At 34.0% G+C, this 12,627-nt stretch overlaps 1 protein-coding gene across 1 annotated transcript in view; it reads left to right on the top strand.

Moving 5' to 3' along the window:
• Positions 1–6,180: 6,180 nt before the first annotated feature.
• The window catches only part of LOC136853246 (uncharacterized), a 53,077-nt gene continuing 46,630 nt past the window's right edge, over positions 6,181–12,627 (top strand). Inside the window, exon 1 of the mRNA XM_067128623.1 lies at positions 6,181–6,244. The gene's annotated coding sequence lies outside the window, so the exon portion shown is untranslated. The remainder of the gene's footprint in view (positions 6,245–12,627) is intronic.

Genomic DNA, 12,627 nt, shown 5'->3' with positions numbered 1-12,627 from the left:
CCGGATCTTTCCTAGATAGTGACCCCAAGGGTTTTCGGGGGTCGTTATCTACGACTAATATTTATCGGGGGTCATTATCATTATATGATATTCACAGTCTTTTGTTTGTGTTTTTACGGTAATCCCCAAGGGGCTTGTACTAAACACGCCGCGAAGGTGGACACATACAGCGTTAGAAACCTCGGGGTCACTATCTAGGAAAGATCCAGCGAACCTTATTCATGCGGTACAATCCCACCAAAGGGGCCACTGACTTGAAATTCCTTAAGCTTCCAAAGTATATTAAGGTGTTCATTCGAAAGAAGCGACGGAAGGTAAAAACGCTTCCCTGTGCAAAAACAGCCGCTTGCACCGCAAAAAACAGCGAATAAAATGGCACGGATATTTTTTCGAATCTTCCACAAACTTGGGCAAAGCTGATTATCGGATTTCAGGTCCTGTGGGTAACAGGTAAGCTTAGCCAAAATCAATAACGCTATGCGGTTATCAATATCGCTCTCTTCCCACAGGAAACCTGTATTTATAAACTTCCATTAGTCAAGAAATAAGTAATTAGATGTCATTCAGTCTTCGCGAAAAGAAAAGAAACTTTAACTTCTAGAACACAACGGAACAAACTGATGCTTAAGCCTGCTCCCCTGACAGAAATGCTATAGATTTAGCTGCGATTAAGTAATACCATATTCTCATGGCCCGATGTTCAGAGAGAGAATCTACTTTTTTTCCTGTGATATCTTCTTTCTTTTTTGTACCAGTTTCAGAAAGAGGTTGAAACTGTCTGTTACGTCACTCATCATGTAAGATATACATTCAGACATTTACTGTATCTAAAGGACAATCCTATATATATATATATATATATATATATATATATATATATATATATATATATATATATATATATGTTGTCTAAAAATTGTATCTATAGATTAATATTTATATATTTATTAGGAAAGTATATATATATATATATATTTATATATATATATATATATAAAGTATATATATATATATATATATATATATATATATATATATATATATATATATATATATATATATATATAACACTGAAGTTACAAATTTCGTTTAATATCAATTCACGCTACTTAGGTGATAATTCCCCATCGAAATATTCCCGAAGTAGCGTGAATTGGATATTATACAACATTTGTAGCCTCATGATTTATATAAATCATGGTGTGATAAAAACTTCACATATATATATATATATATATATATATATATATATATATATATATATATATATATATATATATATATATATATATATATATGTATGTATATATATATATATATATATATATATATATATATATATATATATATATATATATATATATATATATATATATATGCTTTAAAGTGACATGTGTATCCCAAAAGTGTAAGGAATTCGAGAAGTTAAGATGGCATTGTGGTTAGTTCAATTACCTACGTGTCTGGTAGCAAGGTGACCAGTAGATTCTAAACAGGTATCTTCGCCATTTTCACGAACGGACACGAAAGCAAAATACAGAGTTATAATTGAAATTCAGATATTATTATTATTATTATTATTATTATTATTATTATTATTATTATTATTATTATTATTATTCAGAGGATGAATCCTGTTCATATGGAACAAGCCCATCAGAGGGGGGCATTATTGATTTTAAATTCAAGCTTCCAAAGAATATTATAGTGTTCATTCGAAAGAAACAACAGATACGAACATAAGCAAGTATACAAGAGCAGGAACAAAGAACAGAATTATCAAAATAGAAATTTTAGTAATAATAATACAAAAAAAAAAAAACATTACGCAAAGCATCAAAGAACAACTCGCCAGCAAGCAATATGACTAAAACCACAAGGCATCAGACAGTTTTCATTATCATCATAGGTTCGTCTTTTGTTTTCGCGGACGACCCGAAAGTGTTTGCTTGCATGGCTCCATGCATACTTTTTTCATCTCGGCTCCGGCTGGCTGGCTGGCTGGACGGATAGGCAGAAAGAGCATAAATTCAGCTCCTCTTGGTAAAAACTGCAAAGGAAAATGTTTAGATGTGGTTTTAGTTTGTCTGTCCGTCCGCACTTTTTCTGTCCACCCTCAGATCTTAAAAACTGCTGGGGCTAGAGGGCTGCAAATTGGTATGGTGATCATCCACTCTCCAGTCATCAAACATACAAAATTGCAGCCCTCTAGCCTTAGTAGTTTTATCGTATTTAAGGTTAAAATTTGTTATAATTGTGCTTCTGGCAACGATATTGGGGCGTGGTTAAAGTTTTATGGGCCGTGGCTCATACAGCATTATACCGAGACCACCGAAAGATAGATCTATTTTCGGTGGTCTTGATTATACACAGTAGCGACTCTACAGAAAACCTGATAGCTCCGAAGAAACTTCGGCGCATTTTTTACTTGTTTACTAAAGCTCTAATGAAACCCGTCTAAGGCACTTTCTCCTAAGTACAGTAAACATAAAAATATTTGTTTGGAAAGCGTCTGAGATACTTTCTCCTAAACCCATTTTGCATAAAAATACTTGTTTGAAAAGTGGCTAAGACACTCTCTCCTCAACCCATTAAGCATAAAAATGTTTGCTCCAGAAAGGTGTTTACCTCGAATGGCAGAAATGATGTAATATGTTTGTTCTAGTGATGGTCCTGATATCAGTAATTACTGGACATTCTCTATCCTTCAGCATTCTCAAAAGTAAAAGAAAATTTTGTTTTAGTCTCTATATCCCCAAAAGAATGCCTTAAAGCTATGCATTTGCTTTTGAGTACTGTGTATGCTTGCCATAATAATAATAATATAATAATAATAATAATAATAATAATAATAATAATAATAATAATAATAATAATAATATTCTTGATTGATAAAACTTAGGATGTCAAGCCAAGCACTGGATGGGTACTTTCGGCCATTCAGGGCTTCTGGAGACAGTGAAAAGAGGGAGTTGGAGTGGTTGGACAGCAGGATAAAAAGATCCAGAAAATAAAGGAGATGAAGAGTGCAAGGATCTAAGGGTGGAACCGGGAGAAAACCTCACAGTTACACTGATAAGTAATTGTCAGAGAAGTTGGATAGCAAGACTGAAGAACTGAAGCAGTAATGGAATGGAGATAAATTAAAGGCTAAAAAATGAGCTTCTAGGCGCCGGAGAAACGCTGAAAACACCCTTTAGTACTGCCTACAGTGCACCACGCGAGAAGCACACACGGCACTGATTCCTACAGGGCTTCAATGGGCATGCCCTATGATCCATTAAAATCCATTCAAATATATGGTTTGAAACTCTACACATGCGCGCACACACACACACACATACAAATACCCTGCAAGGGCACTCACTTACCCACAGAAGAAGAAGAAGAAGAAGAAGAAGAAGAAGAAGAAGAAGAAGAAGAAACGGAAGGAGGAAAAGAAGAAGAAGAAGAAGAAGAAGAAGAAGAAGAAGGAGAAGAAGAAGAAGAAGAAGAAGAAGAAGAAGAAAAAGAACAAGAAGAAGAACAACAAGAACAACAACATTCAACGGCTGTAAAGAAGAAGAAGAAGAAGAAGTCTCCTTCCTGTGAAACTGAAGGAGGAAAAGAAGAAGAAGAAGAAGAAGAAGAAGAACAAGAAGAAGAACACAACAACAACATTCAACGAAAAAGAAGAAGAAGAAGAAGAAGAAGAAGAAGAAGGAGAAGAAAGAGGCGATTTCTGTTCAACAACACCACACGCCCGATGAAAATTCATTAAGCTCCGTATTGAAAATTATTGCGCGGTGACACCGCGTAGCCAGACGGTCCCGCTTCCCTCTGCTACTTGTTTGTGGCTGAATTTTCGGTTCTGGAACCGATATCCGGAGATTTTTGGGTTTCACGTCAAGTTATTTAAGTTTTTAGTTTTCTGAAAAGAAAACTATTGTGACGGCTTTGTCTGTCCGTCCGCACTTTTTTCTGTCTGCGCTTTTTCTGTCCGTTCTCGGATATTAAAAACTACTGAGGCTAGAGGGCTGCAAATTGGTATGTTGTTGATCATCCACTCTCCAGTCATCAAACATACCAAATTGCAGCCCTCTAGCCTCTGTAGTTTTTATTTTATCTAAGGTTAAACTTAGCCATAATCGTGCTTCTGGCAATGATATAGGACATGGCCACCACCGTGCCGTGGTTAAAGTTTCAAGGGCCGCGGCTCATACAGCATTATACCGAGACCACCGAAAGATAGATCTATTTCCGGTGGCCTTGATTATACGCTGTATCAGCTGTACCGAAAACTCGATTGCTCCGAAGGAAGTTCGGGCTTGTTTGAATCATGTTTCATTTGTTTTTTTTTTTATTTTTTAAGTTTAACGAAAACCAGTGAAAGTTTTTTTTTAGTAATTTCCTGTTAATTCAGCAATATTGTTCTGCGTCACTTGCATTTTTGCAATACCTGTCTGCCCATTTAAAGCATTTCGTTATTATATTTTTTGTTTCGCGTCAAGTCACTTAAGTTATTTCTATCTTATTCTCATTTATTTTTCCATTTATTAAATTTAACAAAAGCCGACCAGAGTTAATTTTCGGTTAATTCATCAGAATTACTCTTCGTAAATTGAACTGTGAGATTCCTATTTCTTTATTTCAATGTAAAGCTTTTCTTTTTTCGTTGTGTCGTGCTTTCATTTGTTGTGTTGTAAAGCAATTAATCTTTCCCATGTTTCAGTTCACAGTCCCTTGATTGGTGAAGAGAGAGAGAGAGAGAGAGAGAGAGAGAGAGAGAGAGAGAGAAGATGATGATGAAGGAAAGAAAGACGTAAAGATAAAGGACCGCACAGCAGAGAGAGAGAGAGAGAGAGAGAGAGAGAGAGAGAGAGAGAGAGAGAGAGAGAGTAAATTACCTTGCATTAAGCAAAAATGTGTATTTCCCTGTCAAAAGAATTACGATCAATTTTAAGCAAGCCACAAGTACACAGACGAAAGCAAACATATAAGAGAAAGGACATTGCAGGACCAGAAAAAAAAACAAAAATAGAAGACCGAGTTTGGTTTGTATCAGTAAATGTATTAAATCAAAATGAACTTAGTCAGCTTTCCCTGAATTTGCCAAATAAAAGACTCAATAAATAAAAAGGGAGCAACAATAATCTGGGCTTCATAAAACTATCTTAATAACATTAGTCACTATATTGGTGAAGAAATCCTCAATGGTGTAGGTGTAAATATACATATATGTATATATGTATATAGATATATATATATATATATATATATATATATATATATATATATATATATATATATATATGTATATATGTATATATATATATATATATATATATATATATATATATATATATATATATATATATATATATATATATATATATATATATATATATATACACACAAAACAGAGCTTTCGAGAACCAGCTCGATTCTCCTTCTCGACTGAGAAAGAGAATCGAGCAGGTTCTCGAAAGCTCTCGTTTGAATATATATTTTTTTATATATACTTACACCTACATCATCGCCGCACTTTTTCTGTCAGCCTTCAGATCTTAAAACCTACTGAGGCTAGAGGGCTGCAAATTGGTAAGTTGATCATCCACCCTCCAATCATCAAACATACCAAATTGTAGCCCTCTAGCCTCGTAAGTTTTTTTTTATTATATTTAAGGTTAAAGGAAGCCATAATCGTGCGTCTGGCAACGATATAGGATAGGCCACCACCGTGCCGTGGTTAAAGTTTCATGGGCAGCGGTTCATACAGCATTATACCGAGACCATCGAAAGATAGATCTATTTTCGGTGGCCTTGATTAAATGCTGTTCTTTATCTTTATTTCTTCCTTTTCTTCATCAGCAGCTTCTCTCTCTCTCTCTCTCTCTCTCTCTCTCTCTCTCTCTCTCTCTCTCTCTCTCTCATCATTCTTTGCTGTGCTGTTCTATATCTTTACGTCTTTCTTTATTTCATCAGCAACTCAATCTCAAACTCTCCTCTCCACCACTTCAACCTGTCCCGTGTACCTCTCAGCCGACCAATCTCAAACCTCCTCCCACACCTTCATTTCGTTCCAGCGTGACTCAACCTCTCTCTCTCTCTCTCTCTCTCTCTCTCCCCCCCACCTTTCGTCATGAACAATATCCGGCGCAGGTGTTGGGTTCTTCCGAGAACACTTGTTCTCCACCAGGCACAAAAAGAACAGATGTTCTTCCTCAGTTCTTCACTTCTTCCAGACGCCGTCACGTCTCCAAGGGTAAGTCTCCGTCTTCTTCTTCTTCTTCTTCTTCTTCTTCTTCTTCTTCTTCTTCTTCTTCTTCTTCTTCTTCTTCTTCCTCTTACTTTGGCTTCTAATAGTGGTGGGCACTGCGAAGGAAAGGAATTCAGAGTTACTAGAAGTTTTAAGTGGTTCTTTGTAGTTGGTTTTAAGATTTGATTGTGTACATGTATAAAAGACTGAATTCACACTCACGTACTTGTATATATATATATATATATATATATATATATATATATATATATATATATATATATATATATATATATATATATATATATCATATATAGTGTCATATATTTACCGAAGGGAAATTTTTAGTTGGTAATAAGTTAGTTCGTCTCGTCTCGTGGGCTCGAACCACAGAAGAGAAGAACGCGCCTTAAACCACACGGCCATCGAGCCCACGAGACGACGAACTTATTATCATCTAAAAAATTACCCTTCAGGTAACATATATGAAAATATATTATTTCCGAGGCAGAGCGAATTGGATATTAAAGGACGTTTGTAGCTTAATGCTTGTATATGAATCACGGTGATGTAATATAATTCATTCATATATAATGTATATGTCAGCAATAAGTCACCAAACTGCACGCAACAAATACATACAGTACGTAGACACCCACAGGAAAGGTGAAAGTGACAGACCAAGTACCAAGTGCTTTCATGTGTTGCGTTTACACTTTTTCGGGGTACATAGTAAAATAGATAAATAGATACACAAAAAAAAGAAAACTTCACAAACCAAAGATCAAAGCCATCAACAAGCAAAACATCATTACTGTATGTAATCAATTAGTTTGATGAAGATAAATTGCCATTAACATACAGTAAGTAAATCAGTACAATAAGTAAGTCACTACAACGTTAAAATCATTCATGTGTACAAATAACTGCTGCTACACCCAGCACAAGGAATCGTGTAAATACAGCCACTAATTTGATTTTGGGGAGTTACGAACAATAAAATTTTGAAATGTTCCTGAATTTTATAAAAAACATTTATCTTAAAAGTTTTAGGTAACTTTTGAAGAAAAGAAAGACTTACATTATATGGCAGTGTCAAAATATTTTCTCTCACGAAAGTCTCCTGTTGTTACTGGAATAAAAAATGTTTCTAGCTTTCTACAAAGATATGGCTATTAAAATCTTTGGGTATTTTAACCTATTTCCCACGTCGTAGATTTTACGCAACTCTGAGTCTAAGAATTCCAAACTGCATTTCCTTAATGCTCTTAGAACATGCCACAGAAAGCTGAGGGTTTTACATTGACATGGTGATGTGAATAATAGTGGATATCAGATCAGACGTTGGTAGGTTTCCTGTAAAAATCAAACACAAAGCTTCTGTTCCTTCTGTAAACCAAAACATCTAAAAACGGTAATACACAATTATAGTCTTATTCAACGGTGAATTTAATAGATTTGTACCTGGTCTTTGATATATATGTATATATTTATACGTACACACACACACACACACATATATATATATATATATATATATATATATATATATATATATATATATATATATATATATATATATATATATATATATATATATACATATATATGTATATATATTTATTTATACATACATATATATACATATATATTTATATATACACATATAATATATAATTTATATATATGTGTGTGTGTGTGTGTATATTATAACATTAGAAGTAATCAACACACAATCACGAGTGTGGAACAACAATCAATTTCTGACTCACGTCGGGATCGAACCCAGGTCTTTCAGTTGAAGCTGTGTGGTTCAGTTGGTAGCGACCTTGCCTTTCTACTGAAAGACCTGGGTTCGATCCTATGAGATTCAGAAATTTATATATATATATATAATATATATATATATATATATATATATATATATATATATATATATATATATATATATATATATATATATATATATATATATATATATATATATATATATATATATATATATATATATATATATATATATATATATATATATATATATATATATATATATATATCAGCTGAAGCCACAGGAACAGCTTGAAAAGAAAGAACTAAAGAGTGCAAAGTACCTTCGTGTAATGAAAACATCTTCGAGGCACAAAGTGGCATACAACAAGTGAGCAAGAAATCTCTTACAGAAGTAAAGCAAAAAAAAAAAAAGAATGAAAAATGTGTAATTAGGCAATTGCAAACAGAAACAACAACGTTCGTCCAGATTTCTCAACTGTTTAACACACAAACAAGTCAAAAGATGGAAGGAAATTGCTTAGTGAAGACAGCATATGCAGAAATGAACGGCGTATAATGCTGTATGAAACTCTCAGCCACGGCGCATGAAACTCTCAACTTTCACTCGCAGCCCGGTGGTGGCTTGTGTTATTTGCTCCTATAGCGGTGCCAGACGCACGATCATGGCTAACTTTAACCTTAAATAAAATAAAAACTCCTGAGGCTAGAGGGCTGCAATTTGGTATGTTTGATGATTGGAGGGTGAATGATCAACATACCAATTTGCAGCCCTCTATCCTCAGAAGCTTTTAAGATCTGAGGGCGGACAGAAAAAGTGCGGACGAACAGACGAATAGCCATCTCTATAATAGTTCTACTTTACAGAAAACTGATAAAAACTGACCACTTGTCGACCAGTCCTTTATCTCTCCAGTGTTCCTCTTCGTTTCGTTGAGGCTTATAATGTTCTTAAAAAATATGTAAATATGCATATCACGAAAGCAGATAAAGCAAAGGCCATATTAATTATGAAGAAAGACCACTATATAACGCAAATGTCAGATAAATCCACAGTTTGAAAGGGGGAATCGAACTGATTCCCGAAAGCTCTCTTCTGTTCAGATTTATCTTTAAATATCTGTACCCATACATAACTGTGGATTTGTTCCATTTCAAGACTTATGTTACTATGAGTGTATTTTAATGCAAGGTTTGTTAAGTGGTCCCACTATTACTTATAACGAGCTATGTAATAACCATTGTACATCATTGAACAGGGAAGAGGCAATTATGCAATTTACTGTCAAGTACGATAGTTTATCATTTACGTTTGGCCTCGTTAAAACCCACAAGCCATGCAATACCATTAGGCCTATTGTAAGTTCAGTAGGTTCTGTGTCTTATATATAAACAGTCAAAGTGGCTAGTTCAGGTGGTGGCCGGTAATAAAGTCACAGGGAAAATTTCACAATATTTCTTGGGGGTCATTCATTATCTTTATGATATTTACAGTCTTTTGTTTATGTTTCCGTCAGTGACCCTGGTAGTTGTGACGCCATGTAACCCACAATTGTTTATGTTTTTACGGAAATCCCCAACGGGCTTGTACTAAACACGCCGCAAAGGTGGATACATACCCGGTTAAAACCCCCAGGGTCATTATCTAGGAAAGATTATTGTGACTTTTTTTCCTGTGACTTTTTTTCTGTGACTTTTTTTCTGTGACTTTTTCTGTTTTTTCTTTTTTACTGTGACTTTTTCTGTGACTTTTTTACTGTGACTTTTTTCCTGTGACTTTTTCTGTGGTTTTTACTTTGACTTTTTCCAGTTACTTTTTTCCTGTGACTTTTTTCCTGTGATTTTTTCAATTACTTTTTTCTGATTTTTTTCTGTGACTTTCTGTGGCTTTACTTTTTTTCCCGTGACTTTTTCCTGTGACTCGACTTTTTTCCTGTGACTTTTTTACTGTGACTTTTTTCCTGTTACTTTTTTTCTGTGACTTTCTTCCTGTGACTTTTTTCTGGGACTTTTTTTTTGTAACTTTTTTCCTGTGACTTTTTTTACCTGGATTCGTTCAGGTACTTATGACGATTGTTGGTACAATATCACAGTGTAATATTAAGAATATATAATGCTGATTTTGCAGATAAACTTAGCAATATTAATGTAACATATAAGTATAAAATTGTCAGTTTCGATGTTGTCTTGCTTTTTGCGAAAGTTCCAGCGGGCGGTTTGTTAAATTTCTGATCGGAGGAACTGCCTAAATATGACTTGCCCTTACAGTACCTCCAAATGTAATAATTGGCTTGATTAGGCTTTGCTTTAGGGACTATAAATTTACATTTAATGGAAAACGTTTTTTACAAAAATTTGGTATGTCAATGGGAAATCCACTTTCTCCGATGATTAGTAATTTTTACATGGAATTTTTTAATTAGATTGTTACCCAGTATTTTACCGACTGGTACTTTGTATTTGGCCTAAAGATGCAAATATTGGAGAATTTTTAGATAGACTGAATGATCTGGTTCCCTCAATTAAATTCACAACAATTGAAAAGGAAAGAGAGTCAGTGTTAGATGCACACTGCCTAAAAATGGAAAACTGCAGTATCCTGCAGAATTTTCGAAATTGAGATATGCCACCTGTTGGCCTCGTGAAACACTAATACACAAGTTACTGCAGTTTTAGAATAATTCCTCAATGCTTTATTTAGGGGTCCCATTTGCAGTATCTGCAAAATCAGTAGTAAGGCAAGGGAGAACTGCAGTATCTACCATTTTTCTCAGTTTTGTATTTTTGCAGATACTGCAATCTTCCAGTTTAGGGCAGCTTAGTAGTTCTTTGTTGGACGAGTCGGTAGAGTTGTCGGCTAGCACTCTGCTAGGCCCGAGTTCGAGTCTCCGGCCGGCCAATGAAGAATTAGAGGAATTTGTTTCTGGTGATAGAAATTAATTTCTCGGTATAATGTGGTTCGGATTCCACAATAAGCTGTAGGTCCCGTTGCTACGTAAACAATTGGTTCTTAGCAAAGTAAAATAAATCTAATCCTTCGGGCCAGCCCTAGGAGAGCTGTTAATCAGCTCAGTGGTCTGGTTAAACTAAGGTATACTTGGCAGCATAGTGAAGTAAAATAACCCATCGAAACCTTCGATGTTTCTGAGAGCCTTCAGAATTTTAATTCCTGAGTTTTTAGATGAAGAGATAGGCAAAATTTGTGACATTGGCGTAAAACTTCAATATCCAAAGATTTTTTATGGACGAGGCATTAAAAATGGCCAAGGGTACCTTTTATTCAAATAGGGTTAGAGAACCTTTTTCATGCCATAATATGCTGGTTTTGCCTTACCACCGGAATTTTTATGAATTACCTAAGCTATTCAGACATTTTGATGTAAAATTAGGAATGGTTAATTTCTAATGCATTGTATATGTAAGAAATTAATTTTACTTTCATTCAATTCTTAAGAAATAAAGAATTTAGATTTTAGACATTATTCCTTTGAGAAAAAAAAATTAAAATTAAAGCATTGTTCCTTTTATTACAAATTGGAATTGCCTCGTTACCCCCCAGAAACGGCTTCATTGTCCCCACGGGGGTAATTACCCCCAGTCTGAGAACCACTGTCATATACCATTCCATGTAAAAGTTGTGACAAGAAATATATTGGCCAAACGGGAAAAGAGTTGTCTATTAGATCAAGCCGGCATAAATATTCTGTTAGAACAGGACAGACCTCTCTAGTGCCGTTTCCATTCATCTCAGTAACTTCCATCACGCTGTTGACTGGACAAAGGCAGAAGAAATTGTATTTTGTAACGATTACGTTACCAGGAATATAACTGAATCTACTTTTACAAAGAAGTATTCCAGAAAACTTGTAAATTTGAGCCGTGGTATGTTCAAATAGGACAGTCTTGTTGTAGATAAAATAATGAAGAATTTTAACATTATCATTCAGTTTTGTCTAGACTAGTTATTTTGTTACTACTAGTCATTATTTCTTTTTTTTTATTGTTGATGTCATTTCATGTCATTAATTTACTGTTGTTTCAGCTGTTATATTACTATTGTATATTTATTGATGATGTCTTTTTATGTATATTGTTATTATCATTATTATTATTACTGTTAATATTAGTTGTTTCATAAGTTGCTCATCTGTTGTTTCCAGCAGGAGACAATTTTATTACTACTTGACAATTACTTATTTCATTGATGATGTCTTTTTATGTGGGACATTTGTTATTAATGTCCATTATTATTATTACTGTTCACATTTGTTGAATTCAGTTGTTTCTTTTATGTTGGAGGCGGGCCTTCTGAACTGGTCTTGTTATCAAGACATTTCTTTTATATGAAATTTATTTTAAACCTATTTTTATTCAATTTTATATGCATACCTTTTAGATATTTTTATATGGATTTATTTTTTTAAACTTACATTTTTTTAAATTGTTTATACATAACTTTTAGATATTTTTATATGTTTATTTTAAACTTAATTTTTATATTTAAATTTGTTAAACAGGTGAGATAATAAACAAATCAACAAACATTGTTCTTGTTATCATAATGGCCTAATATAAACAGGTGAGTAATCGTTTTTGTATTT

The sequence above is a fragment of the Macrobrachium rosenbergii genome, chromosome 27 (assembly GCF_040412425.1).
Source record: "Macrobrachium rosenbergii isolate ZJJX-2024 chromosome 27, ASM4041242v1, whole genome shotgun sequence".
NCBI classification, from domain to species: Eukaryota; Metazoa; Arthropoda; class Malacostraca; order Decapoda; family Palaemonidae; genus Macrobrachium; species Macrobrachium rosenbergii.
The sequence above is the reverse complement of the archived record's forward strand: the minus strand, read 5'-3'. Positions and strand labels throughout refer to the sequence as shown.